Consider the following 14,138-nt stretch of genomic DNA (forward strand, 5'->3'; position numbering starts at 1 on the left):
CTATATCTATCCCTAGAGAGCATTAATAAAAAAGCTTGTTTCAAAAATAAAAGCCAAAGTTAATCTTAGCTTGCTTTTCTCCTACTCTCTTCCTCTCTCTTAAATAATAAATATGAATAAGACTAAGGGCATACTGGATACAATTCCTCCTAGCGAACCAAATGGCTTCTTTAAAACAATTTAAAATCAGTCAAACATATAAAAACTTGTCTTCGGCTATGCATGAAAAATTACCAAATAAAACCGCCTCATGATTTAAAACACGCAGACCACCTACCCATTTTAAAAGGGGACTAATTTGTCTCCAAACCTCCTATTGCAAAACCACAGTTCCAGAAGAGGTGTAGTGGCGACTCACTGGAGACACATCTCTCTCTCGGGCACTTGGCTCTGGCAACCAAGCCCCTACAATGCTGGAATTCCCTTGTGGGAAGAGAGTCTGTGACTATCCCCCAGGCCAAATCCTTTTGAAAATTAGATAAAAATAATTGTGCCACATTTTTCCAAATTAGCTGAGAAACATTACCAGAAAAATTTAAAACTGGAGACACAATTTCATCCGAATTAAAAACCCTTAAAATCCGCCTATGGTCAATTAAAATCTCCACAGTAAAATGTTGTAATTTAAAACCCCTAATAATTTTCTCTAAAATAACATAATGATTGGGTAGGTTATTTATATTTTTAAAAAATAAAACCCGTGGCGTATTTGATAAAAAGGCTGGTCATGCAATCATCACTACGAAGAGCCATCTTTATATTAAACACTAAAAACTTAAAAACATTTCTAAATCTAAGGCGTTTTTCCCTCCATTTTCTAGTAATTTCTGGAGTTCAGATCTTTTAAAACGTTCCATTTTTGCTCCCCAGTAAAAAATAAAACACTCACGAATTAATCTTTTTAACCATAATGTTGGGGGAAATAAAACCATAGAAACATATAAAATAATAGGTAAAATCACTAGGCGAACTACTAAAATCTTTCCTTCCAATGTTAATTTTCTAAAAGCCCACAACTGTATTTTCTTTTTAACTTTAGCTAAAACGAGGTCCCAATTAAAATCATATTTCATATCTGCAGTAAAATAAATGCCCAAGATCTTAATTTTATCCCTAACAATCTTCACATCCACATCAAGCAAACTCTCCCATCTCCCATACAACATACACTCCGACTTATCCACATTCACTTTACATCCAGACGCACAACAAAACCACTTGACCGTTTTGACCGCTCTACACAGAGACACAACATCCGTACACAAAATAGTCACATCATCCATGTACGCAGCCAACTTCACTTGATTCCCACCTCCACCCGGAACATGCACACCACAAATCACTTTATCCTTACGCAGCGCACACAACAAAGGCTCAATACAACATATAAATAAAATAGGTGATAGGGGACAACCCTGCTTAACCCCAGATTTAATAATCACCTCACTTGACAAAAAACCATTCACAGACACTCTACTCACACAACCGTCATACACACTCATAATCTGCTTCAACATCCTCTCGGGCACACCCATCCTCTCTAAAACTGCAAATAAAAACTCATGCGACACTCGATCAAACGCTTTCTCAAAATCAACACTAAAAAGAGCCAAGCTCTGGTCCCTATCTAAACAATAAATTATAGTATCTTTAATAGTGCATAAAAATCTCAGTTATACTCCTCCAAGGCACCGCACAGGCCTGACAGGGGGCTATAACTTTGGAAATGACGGTCTTCAGTCTAGATGCTAAAAGCTAGGTAAAAATTTTATAATCGGTATTTAAAAGTGTAATGGGACGCCAGTTCTTAAGGGACTCTTTGCCTCCCTTCTTATAAATTAAAACTACAACGCCCTGCGTCCAAGACAATGGTAAAATATTAAAATCACTACACTTCTTAAATAAAATCATCTTTTAAAACATCCCAAAAAGAAGAATAAAACTCAACAGGTAGACCATCATTCCCAGGGGTCTTCCCATTTAAAAAACTCTTAATAACCCCTAAAACCTCTGCACTATTAAAATCATTAGATAAAAATAACTGATCATTAAAAGTAAAGGAAGAATCTGGTTTAAAAAGTGTTCTTTAAAAGAGTCATCAAGCTTTCTTACAGAATATAGATCAGAATAAAATTTATGTACAACCTCCCTCATTTTATCTATTTTACATTCCCCTTCTATCCTATCCATGAGACTTTTTTTGTTATCATTTTCTTAAAAAAGAACCTGGAACATTGTTCATCCTGTTCCAAAACCTCAACCTTATAATTAAAAATAATCTCCTTTCCATTTTCTTCCAAATTACTGATAAAGGGCCTGAAGCCTAAAATAAACATTATTATAACAATCCCTTTTTTCCCTAGCTTTCTTTTTACCCATCCTAATAAAAAAACTCCTGAATCTTAACTTTAATTCTATCCCACCATAAAACAATATCCTCATTACCCCGGCTAAAACTCCATTTCTTATACTGTACAATAAAAGACTGCTTAATAAAATCATCATCTAAAAGAGAGACATTCAACTTCCAATACGTAGACTTAGACATTCGCTCAGCAGGCACATCACATACACATTCAAGGATCTTATGATCAGAAAAAACATTCTCACTAACCACACACGACCTCAAATTAAAAACCTTTGATAAAAACATAAAATCAATACGGGATTTAGTTTTTTTATTCCCCCAGGTAAAACCAGCATCATTCCCACCACACACCTTCCATGCATCACGCAACCTAAAATCTTCAATTATACCTTTCAAAACACTTGCAGACCCATCCAACCGCTCACTCATACTCACACTCTCCATCTTTTTACCTGGTAAAATACAATTAAAATTCCAACCTAAAATCAAAGGTTCTGGACCTGCTAAAACAAAACCTAAAAGCCTAAAAGAATCAAGTCTCTCCTGATTTAAAACAGGGGCATAGACATTAATACAAAAAAATCTAAAATTCTGATAAATAACTGGGGCAATTAAAAGTCTCCCCAGGATAGCTTCTTCGAAACTTCTCAATAATAAAACTAGGGCTAATAAAATGAATACCCACCCCCACAGACTTCTTTTGATTATTGCCTGACCACAAGGATGGGCCCCTTTTCCAATATGACCCTAAAACTTCAATTCTATCATTTCTATTTATCCCACATTCTTGTAAAAACACTATATCATTATTTTGTAAACTTAAAAAAATCACACAGGGCAGTTCTCCTAAGAGAACTTTTCAAGCCATGTGTATTTATAGATGCCATCTTAAGCATCTAAGGAGAGAGAGTGGCAAAAGATCTCACTTGGAAGATCTCCTAACAAGCGCCAATTCCCGACCCTCTGATAAGTCACTGGGCACAGGACTGGCCACTCCCTCTCCCACAGGCATTGATAAATCATAAATCCTGAGTACAGAATTGTCACTGGTAATGGACTCAGCCCTGGCTAATGCACCAAAGTCAATTTGTTCATGTTCAGGGGGGAACACTGAATCAAGAGTCAAGACCAATTACCTATTTGGATGCTCTAAAATACTGAAATCAGGGGATATAGAGGCAGGTGTTGCAACCTCTGAAACAGATACAGGAACAGATTTCAGCATCTTGGAAGGTTTACAAACCCTTCTCTGCCATAGAATCCAGTGGATCCTCATGACAGTCAGCTTCATCCACAGAACTCTTCGGCGTCTTAGAAGACGTATGTGCATGCTTCTCAGCCCTAGATTCACTCTTTGACTTAGATTTGTCTGGCTGAGACTTCATATCAGTAGGAGGGAAAACAGAGCCTTCAGAGCTCTCGACATTGTCATCACCTCCCACTTCCATGGCACCATCATCCAAAATAGAAATTTCAGCCGATTTTTTACAGAAGCGACACACCTGCTCATTCCAGCAATCAGAGCCCTCATGACCATATTTAAGACATGTACGGCAAAAGGGGGCATCTGGTTAAAAACAAAAAAAATTCTATTTATCCCAAGAGAAAATAATGGGGGGTGTCTCAGAAAACCTCCAAATTCAGAATCATCCAGATGAAAGGAAACTCAAAATTTCCATTTTCCTGCTCACACTCCAGATTGGTTCAACACCTGCCCATCCAATTTTATCCGAGTGCAAAATCGCTTCAGATATCTTGTAATCACCTGCTCACTCACGTGGGGATGTTACATATAAATAATTAGTAACTTTTCTCCTCCTCCGAAGAGAGGAGAAAATTTTACCCCCTTCAAAGCATCATGTTGGTTAAACATCCTGTATTTTTCCAGGACTACATTGGCCAGTTTATTTGATTAAAGATAAATCAAAATAGCCTCTTCTAAAGAAATCTTGGAAACACATAAACTGATCGAAAGAGAATCTAAACAAATCAACCAGTATATTTTTCTGCAGGTAAGCCACATTTTTTTATGCCTGATATTCAGAGCTACCTTGACACGCAGGGTATCATAAGGAAAAGTACCTATAGATCTTACCCTATTAGTTCTTCTGGGTTCCCCTCCACCACAATCTTCTTGGCTAGTACCACCCTGAACACCACCTCCATTGTGATCTTCAACTCTAACACCTCCTCTGACATCTCCAGCTCCAACACCTCCTCCAACACTTCCAGCTCCAAAACCTCCTCCGACACCTCCAGCTTTGACACCTCCTCCGACACCTCCAGCTTTGACACCTCCTCTGACACCTCCTCCGATGACACTCTCCCCAGACTCCTCTTCAGTAATCGCCGCCATAATGGCAACTCAATCGCAACCCAGATGCTTTGGATAGCTGACCCCCCCAATAGTAGCAGGTGGTGCACCCAAAGGAAACACCACCAGGCCGAGGGGTCAGGTTCCAAGACTCCTTCTGACTCAGACACTTGATCTGAGCCAAAAGGCAGAAAAGGGATAATGGCAATACTCTGCCTCTAGGAGACGCAGCCGCCAAAAACGCCATTTTACATTTCTAAGCAGCAGTGCTCATTGGTGCCCCCTGGCTGCTAGGCTAGGCCAGAAAAAGCAAACTACTAGCCTCATCCAGCTAAACCCACCTTACTGGCCAGGGAAGACCCCCTGCTTGCTGCTGTAGCTCGTACCTGCTGCCTGACTGGACAGCTAGCTGCTCTCCAATTTGCATGGCTCCTCCTCCCAAAAACGGTCCTGCACTCAGTGCCAGAGACAGAGAGATGTGAAAGCACCTGGCAACTGGCACCTAGCTACTGGGGCCTAGCTGCCTACCTACCTAGCTAACTAGTTAGCATGCTCAACTCAATGTTTACTTCCCTGTCCAGGCACCAGGTGGAGAAAGAAGAACACGGACAACATTGACACAAACAGCAGCTCAATGGACTTTTATTCCTTAAAAAAAAGGTTAGATAGATAGAAATAATGTCACAAAATTAATAAATACATAAATAAATCAATAAATTATTAAAAAAATGATCAAATTAAGAATGAAATAAATAATACCGAAGACGTCGCCTCTCCAACAGCCGTTTTCTAGAATTTCAGCCAGCACACAAGGGGTTAACAAGAGTCTGAAAGCAAGTAGCTCGCAGCGACAACATACAAGCAAAAAAGAATGCATGAAAAAAAAGGCAGGCAGTAGGCTGCTTGCTGATGCTTCTTTTCCACTTGATCATCAGGTTGTTATTAATCTGTTTTTGTCACACAGCAAAAGAGAGGGGTGCACCGGTCCTGGAGGTACTGCAATACCAGGTCAATGCGTGGAGTGGACAGAGCAAGCTCTTCTTCCATCTCCCTGTTTCAAAAATCCATTTAATATATGGCACCCAGATAGGGCGCGTATCAGATATTAAACTGATAAGAACAGATTTTTTCTTTTTTTTTTTCTTTTTTTTTTTCTTTTTTTCACTTCAGTTAAGAGTTAACCTCCAGTTTTAATTCCCCCGAAGGAGAATACGTACATAAAACCAATGAGGGACTCAATCACATCATCTGTGAAAAAGCCAGAAAAATCTGTAAAAACTGGCTTAAACAAACAGACATAAAATTTCATAAAATAACTGGCATAAAACAACTGGCATAAAAGAACTGTCCCTTAGAATAACCCTATAAGCTCACCCTCAGCTCTGTCCCTCTCTTCACCAACCCAACTAACTGACCCTACAGCTTACCCTACAGCTGTCCCTACAGCTGTCCCTAGAAAAGCATAAAATATAATTAAAAGGAGATCTGGCTCCAGAACAGAAAGCCAAAATGTGCTTTAGCGTCTTTGTCTCCAATACTTTTCTTTTCACGTAAATAATAAATATGGATTAAACTCAAGGCATATTGTACACAGTTCTTTACAGATAAAAGTTCATGATTAAAAAGTAAAATATTTCTGGCCAGCCAGATGGCTTCTTTAAAACAATTGATAATAAGCCAGACATATAAAAACTTTTCTTCCGCTATGCAAAGCATCTTGCCATATAAAACAGCCTCATGGTTGAGAATCCTCAGACCGCCTACCCACTTTAGAAGGGGACTAATTTGCCTCCAGACCTCTTGTGCAAATCTGCAGTTCCAAAAGATGTGAAGTGGCGTCTCACAACTTTCACACCCTGCTCGAGGGCACTTGGCACTGGCAACCAGGCCCCGTCTATGCTGGAATTCCCTGGTAGGGAGAGAGTCTGTGACAATCCCCCAGGCCAAATCCTTCTGGAAGTTAGATAGAAATTTATGCGCCACATTCTTCCAGATTTGTCGAGAGACAATTGCAGAAAAATTTACAACAGGACTTATAACTTCGCCAGTGAAAAATACCCCAAAATTTTTCTTATGGTCAATCAAAGTCTCTGTAGTAAAATTCTGCAACTTAAAAACTCGAATGATTCTCTCTAAAACCACATAATGTTTGGGCAGGTTAAACGCATAAGGTCTATTCAAAGCCAATTGAACGCATTTGTATTTGTGAAAAATAAATCCAGTGGTGTATTTTATAAACAAACTAGCAATGCAATCCTCACTGCAAAGAGCCATCTTTATATTATAGGATAAAAACTTAAAACTTAAAAACTTATCCATATCTAGAGCGTTCTTCCCACCATTAAAAGACAATTTCTGTAGTTCAGTTCTTTTAAAACGCTCCATTTTAGCCCCCCAATAAAAAATAAAACATTCACGAATAATTCTCTTTAAAAATAAAACAGGGGGAAATAAAACCATGGATACATATAAAACAATGGGTAAAATCACCTGTCTCACTATTAAAATCTTACCCTCTAGAGTCAACTTTCTAAAAGCCCATAACTGAATTTTTTTCTTCACTTTAGCTAAAACGGTTTCCCACATAAAATCATACTTCATGTTACCCGTAAAATAGATGCCTAAAATCTTTATCTTCTCTCTCACAAGCGGCACAGTCACACCAAGCAAACTGTCCCACCGGCCATACAACATACACTCAGATTTATCCGCATTCATCTTACACCCAGACGCACAACAGAACCACTCCACAGTCCTTACCGCTCTATTTAAAGAGACTATGTCAGTGCACAGAATGGTGATGTCATCCATGTATGCCACGGTTTTAGCTTGCGTTCCTCCCCCTCCAGGAACAGGCACACCACGAATCACCTTGTCTTTTCTTAATGCACATAATAGTGGCTCAACACAACAAATAAATAAAATAGGTGATAAGGGGCAGCCCTGCTTAACCCCAGACTTAATTAAAACACCATCAGTTAAAAAACCATTAACAGACACTCTACTCACACAACCATCATACACACTCTTAATCTGATTCAGCATCCGTACAGGCACACCCATCCTTTCTAAAACCGTAAATAAAAACTCATGTGACACGCGATCGAAGGCTTTCTCAAAGTCTACACTAAAAAGAGCCAAGCTCTGGTCCCTATCTAAACAATAAAATATCGAATCTCTAATCGTGCTTAAAATTTCCATTATACTCCTCCCAGGCACCGCACAGGCCTGACAGGGGGCTACAACTTTGGAAATGACAGATTTCAAACGGGATGCTAAAAGTTTAGTAAAAATTTTATAATCAGTATTTAAAAGTGTAATGGGACGCCAGTTCTTAATAAAATCTTTGTCACCTTTTTTATAAATTAAAACAACAACTCCCTGCGTCCAAGATAAAGGTAAAATATTAAAATCACTACACTTTTTAAATAAAATCATAAAATCATCTTTTAAAACATCCCAAAAAACCTTATAAAATTCAATTGGTAACCCATCATTTCCTGGGGTCTTACCATTACTAAAACTTTTAATAACCCCTAAAATTTCTGCACAATTAAAATCCTGAGCTAAAAAAGATTGATCATTAAAATTAAAAGAAGAATCCAATTGTGATAAAAAATGTTCTTTTAGGGAGGGATCTAAAAATTTGGGAGAATATAAATCCGAATAAAAATTAAAAACCTCTTGCTTCATACCATTAATATCAGATTTCCCCTCTATACTCCCCATAAAACTCTTTTTACTAACTAATTTTTTAAAAAAGAATCTAGAACACTTCTCATCCTCCTCTAAAACTTGTACTTTAGAATTAAAAATTATTTGTTTCCCCTTTTCTTCTAAATTTTTCCTAATTTCTTCTTTTAATTTTAAAATATCATCATCTACATTAAAACCATAAGAACGTGCCTGATAAAATGCTTGAAGTCTAAAATTAAGTTTAGCATAAAATTCCCTCTTCTCCCTAGCCACTCTCTTACCCATTTTAATAAAAAAGTCCCGAATTAAAACTTTAACCTTATCCCACCATAAAATAATGTCCTCATCCCCCCGACTAAAACTCCACTTCTTATAATTATCAATAAAACTCTGTCTAATAAAATCATCATCTAAAAGAGAGGTATTTAATTTCCAATAAGAAGATTTAAAATTCTGCTCAGCAGGTAAATCACACACACACTCTAAAAGCTTGTGGTCAGAAAACACATTCTCACTTAAAACACAAGACCGCAAACTAAAAACCTTTGATAAAAACATAAAATCAATACGGGATTTAACCGCCCTATTACTCCACGTAAAACCAGGATCCGCACCATTCAACCTCATCCATACATCATTTAGCCTAAAATCCTCAATCATACCTTTCAACACACTGGCAGACCCATCCAAACGCTCACTCACACTCACACTCTCCCTCTTCTCACCTGGTAAAACACAGTTAAAATCCCCACCTAAAATCAAAGGTTCTGAACCTGCTAAAAACAAAGCTAAAATCTTAAAAAATTCTAACCTCTCTTTTTTAATAACCGGGGCGTAGACATTAATACATCTAAAACTAAAATTAAAATAACTGACATGAGCAACTAAAAGCCTACCCGGGACAATTTCCTTAAAACTATTAATAATAAAATCATGGCTATTAAAAAGGATACCCACCCCTACAGACTTATTCTCGTTACTACCTGACCATACTGATGGGCCCCTATCCCAATATCCTTGTAAAACTTCCACTTTATCATTTGTATTAATACAGCATTCTTGTAAATAAATAATGTTATTATTGGTATTAACCAGAAAATCACACAGGGCCGCCCTCCGAGGAGGGCTTTTAAAGCCCCGTGTATTTAGCGATGCTAACTTAAGCATCTAGAGAGGAGTAGCACAGTATCCTACCTAGAAAACCTCCTAAGCAGGAGACCATCCTGGCCCTCAGAAACGTCACTGGGCGCAGGACTTGCCACAACCTCTCCAGCAGGCATTGACGTATCGTCAATCCTGATGATGCTAGCCTCATCACTGCTAGCATCAGAAATCCTATCTGTCCCGGTCAGATCAGTAAAGTCAATGTTCCGCAGATCTTCACGGGAGGAGACTGGTTCATGATCAAGAGCAAGAAATCTATTAGGATGCTCCAAGTGGCTCCAGGAGGAAGAAGACTCCTCCTCAGACTGAAACTTCGGCTTCTTAGGGGGATTTTCACCTCCCTCAGCCATAACATCCACTTCAGAAACGATAGATTTCAGCTTCTCAGAAGTAAACTCCTCAGCCCTAGATCCAGTTTTTGAAACATCAGACCTCTTTTCTGAGGTAGGAGGAACAAAAGACCCCTGTACTGAGTCAGAGGTACCTGCTTCACCAGTATCCATAAGGTCTTGATCCTCAATAATTACCTCTTCACCCCCTTCCTCCGTAGGGGGCACGGGGACAGACAATTCCACCACAGGATGCACCTGAGACTCCCCCCTCACAGAAGGACTACCCAAGTGCACCACAAAGGGCTGCTTCCTTGTCTCCCACCTTCGTCTCTCAGGACAATATCTGCTTAGATGATCAGACTCACCGCAAAGATCGCAGATACGAATCCTGCAATCCTTGCTCAAATGCCCCGGTCTTTTACAAAACCGACACACCTGATCCTCGACACAATCCGAAGAATCGTGACCATATTTAAGACAAGTGCGGCAAAACGGGGGCATCTGGTTAAATACCAGAAAACCTCTGTTACTCCCGATGGAGAACAGAGGTGGGGGTCTAAGAAAACCCCCAAATTCCCCCTCATCCGGACGGAAAGACACACGGAATTTCCCCTTCCCAGTCCAGACTCCACATGAATTAAAAACCTTCCCTTCAGGTTTGATCCGAGCACAAAACCTCATAAGGTAGCGGGCAATCTCCTCCTCTTTCGTATGAGGATTGTACATATGGACAATAAGTAATTTGTCACCGCCACCAAACATTGGGGAAAATTTAACCCCCTGCAGGTCTTCATGTGCCCTATAAACTCGACATTTTTCTAACACAACGTTCGCCAAATGGTTAGATATCATTGTCATATCAAAATATCCTTTCCTATAAAAATCCTGGAAGCACATGAATTGGTTAAAAGAAAATCCAAACAGAGCCACCATAATATTTTTCTGAATAAACACACCATTTTTCAGAACCTGATGTTCAGGAGCCACTTGGATGCGTAAAGTATCAAATGGGTAGGTCCCCATAGAATATTCCTGACTACGACCACCTGGAACCCTCTTACCATCAAAACGACCTCCAGCCTCCACACCGACTCCGACACCACCGACACGTCCAGCACCTCCAACACCTCCGACACGTCCAGCACCTCCAACACCTCCGTCACGTCCAGCACCTCCAACACCTCCGACACGTCCAGCACCTCCAACACCTCCAACACCTCCGACACGTCCAGCAGATCCGACACTTCCGACACCTCCGACACCTCCAGCACCTCCGACACCTTCTCCAACGACTCCTCCGATAACACTCTCCATGGACACAGCTCCAACAGTCGCCGCCATAATGGCAACCCGATCGCAACCCGGACGTCTCAGATAGCTGTCCCCCCAATAGCAGCAGGTGGTGCACCCGAAGGAAACACCACCAGGCCGAGGGGACAGGTTCTTCAACTCCTAATGGCTCAGACACTTGATCTGAGCCAAAAGGCCGAGAAGCGATAACGCAAAGCTCTTGTCTGGAACGCCGCACGCTCCGAGAACTCCCTCTGCCTCGAGGAGACACATCACACCTTTGGAAATTCACAAGCTGCTGCTGCTGCTGCAAACAACAACACAGGCCAGGCAAACAAACACAACTAACACAATCTGCTTCATGATAAAAAAAAAGCAGCAGCGGCGACGACGACGACGACGACCACCACCACCAGGAACCTGCTGCCCGACTACTGGACAGATAGCTGCTCTCCAATTTGCATGGCTCCGCCTCCTCCACCCTCCCCCGAAAACGCCCCCCCTCCTTCCCCCCCCGCCATCTTCGGAGCTGCACTCTGGAGACAGACAGGCACAAAGGCGACAAAGCCACCTGGCTGATCAGGCTGATTGCACCTACCTAGCTGCTGCTAGTGGATCTTGTGGGCCTAGCTGTCCGCCTACCTACCTACCTACCTACCTAGCTAGCTAGCTAGCTAGTAGGCTACAATAATTTTTAAAAAAAACTTCCATGAGCGGGCACCAGGTGGAGAAAGAAGCACACGGACAACATTGACAGCTCCAAAGACTTTTATTGTCTGCCAAGAAGGAGGGAGAGATAGATAGATAGATAGATAGATAGAAAGAAAGAAAGAAACAAACAAACAAAAGAAAGATTTAATAAACATATAGCTATAAATCAAGCGATGGACACATCAAAATACATCCAAAAGGATGACACACATACATCAATAAATAAATAAATATACAAATAAATACATAAATAAATAAATAATTAAATAATTAAATAAAGAAATAAATTCACGCTGCAATACATAGATTTGTGCGGAAAGGCTCGTCCCATGAAAAAGGAACAACCAAGGCTAACAAACACGTCGCCTCGCCAGCTAAATACCGCTTCCTAGGCTTTTTGGGCCCAGCACACAAGGGGTTAACAAGACTCGGAAAAGAAAGCAGGCAGGAAAGCTGCTCGTCGCTGAGGCTTTCTTGCAAAAATCTGATGCTGCTGCTGCTCTTTTTCCGGCTTTCGGTTGTTGCATGGATGATGAGGAGGATCATTCTGTTTTTGTCACACAGCAAAAGAGAGGGGTGCACCGGTCCTGGAGGTACTGCAATACCAGGTCAATGCGTGGAGTGGACAGAGCAAGCTCTTCTTCCATCTCCCTGTTTCAAAAATCCATTTAATATATGGCACCCAGATAGGGTGCGTATCAGATATTAAATTGATAAGAACAGATACTACACTTGATCTTAGCCAAAAGGCCGAGAAGCGATAACCGCAACGCTCTTGTCTGGGACGCCGCACGCTCAGAGCACTCCCTCTGCCTCGGGGAGACAGGGCAGCACTCCAATGCTAACCACTAATCACACCATTGCAAATCCAAAAGCAGCAGCAAATAACAACACATGGCTAGGCCAGACAAAAAACACAACTAGATAACCACTAAATAATCTGCTTTAGGAGAAAAAGCAGCAGCGGCGACCAGGAACCTGCTGCTGCTGCTGCCTCCTGACTACTGGACAGAGAGCTGCTCTCCAATTTGCATGGCTCCGCCTCCTCCACCCTCCCCCGAAAACAGCCCCCCTCCTTCCCCCCCGCCATCGTCGGAGCTGCACTCCGCAGACACACAGAAAGGCGTCAAAGCCACCGGGCTGGCACATCAGGCTGATTGGACCGAGTAGCTGCTGCTGCTACTGGATCTTGTGGGCCTAGCTGCCTGCCTGTCTCACTCGCTAGCTAGCAAGCAGGCTCAACTCTATTTTTTAAAACTTCCCTGTCCAGGCACCACCAGGGGGAGAAAGAAGCACACAGACAACATTTACAGCTCCAAAGACTTTTATTGTCTGCCAAGAAGGAGAGATAGATAGATAGATAGATAGATAGATAGATAGATAGAAAGATAGAAAGATAAAGAAATTATTAGTAAACACATCAATAAAGCAAGAAATGGACACATCGAAATACATACAAAATGAGGAACCAGAGAAATAAATCAATCAATCAATAAATAAATAAATAAATACATAAATTAATAAATAGAGAGAACCAAAAAAAATATAAATGAATGCATGCATTTACACAGCAATACATAGATTTGGGAAGAAATGCTCATCAAATGAAGAATGAACACAAAAGGATAGCAAACACGTCGCCTCGACAGGTAAATAACGTTTGCTAGGCTTTTTTGGCCAAGCAGCACACAAGGGGTTAACAAGAATCCAAAATGAAATCAAGCAGGCAGGAAAGCAGCTCGTCGCTCAGGATTTCTTCCAGAAACATGCTGCTGCAGCTCATTTCGGCTTCTGGTTGTTGTATGGATGAGGAGGATTATTCTGTTTTTGTCACACAGCAAAAGAGAGGGGTTCACCGGTCCTGGAGGTACTGCAATACCAGGTCAATGCGTGGAGTGGACAGAGCAAGCTCTTCTTCCATCTCCCTGTTTCAAAAATCCATTTAATATATGGCACCCAGATAGGGCGCGTATCAGATATTAAACTGATAAGAACAGATTTTTTTTTTCTTTCACTTCAGTCAAGAGTTAACGTCCAGTTTTAATTCCCCCGGAGGAGAATACACACATAAAACCAATGAGGAACTCAATCACATCATTTGTGAAAAAGCCAGAAAAATCAGTGAAAAATGGCATAAAATAACTGGCATAAAAGAACTGTCCCTCAGAATAACCCTATAAGCTCACCCTCAGCTCTGTCCCTCTCTTCACCCAACCCAACTAACTGACCCTACAGCTTTCCCTACAGCTGTCCCTACAACTGT

At 40.8% G+C, this 14,138-nt stretch overlaps 2 non-coding genes and 1 pseudogene across 2 annotated transcripts; all 3 read right to left on the reverse strand.

The window, feature by feature from the left end:
* Window positions 1–5,653: 5,653 nt before the first annotated feature.
* On the reverse strand, window positions 5,654–5,863 carry LOC128654999 (uncharacterized; annotated as a pseudogene).
* Window positions 5,864–12,446: 6,583 nt separating this feature from the next.
* Window positions 12,447–12,637, reverse strand: LOC128654929 (U2 spliceosomal RNA). The gene has a single exon (XR_008401568.1). It is a non-coding gene; the product is annotated as a U2 spliceosomal RNA (small nuclear RNA).
* Window positions 12,638–13,720: 1,083 nt separating this feature from the next.
* Window positions 13,721–13,904, reverse strand: LOC128655020 (U2 spliceosomal RNA). The gene has a single exon (XR_008401620.1). It is a non-coding gene; the product is annotated as a U2 spliceosomal RNA (small nuclear RNA).
* Between the last annotated feature and the right edge of the window lie 234 nt (window positions 13,905–14,138).

This window comes from Bombina bombina, chromosome 3 (genome assembly GCF_027579735.1).
Source record: "Bombina bombina isolate aBomBom1 chromosome 3, aBomBom1.pri, whole genome shotgun sequence".
Classification (NCBI taxonomy): domain Eukaryota; kingdom Metazoa; phylum Chordata; class Amphibia; order Anura; family Bombinatoridae; genus Bombina; species Bombina bombina.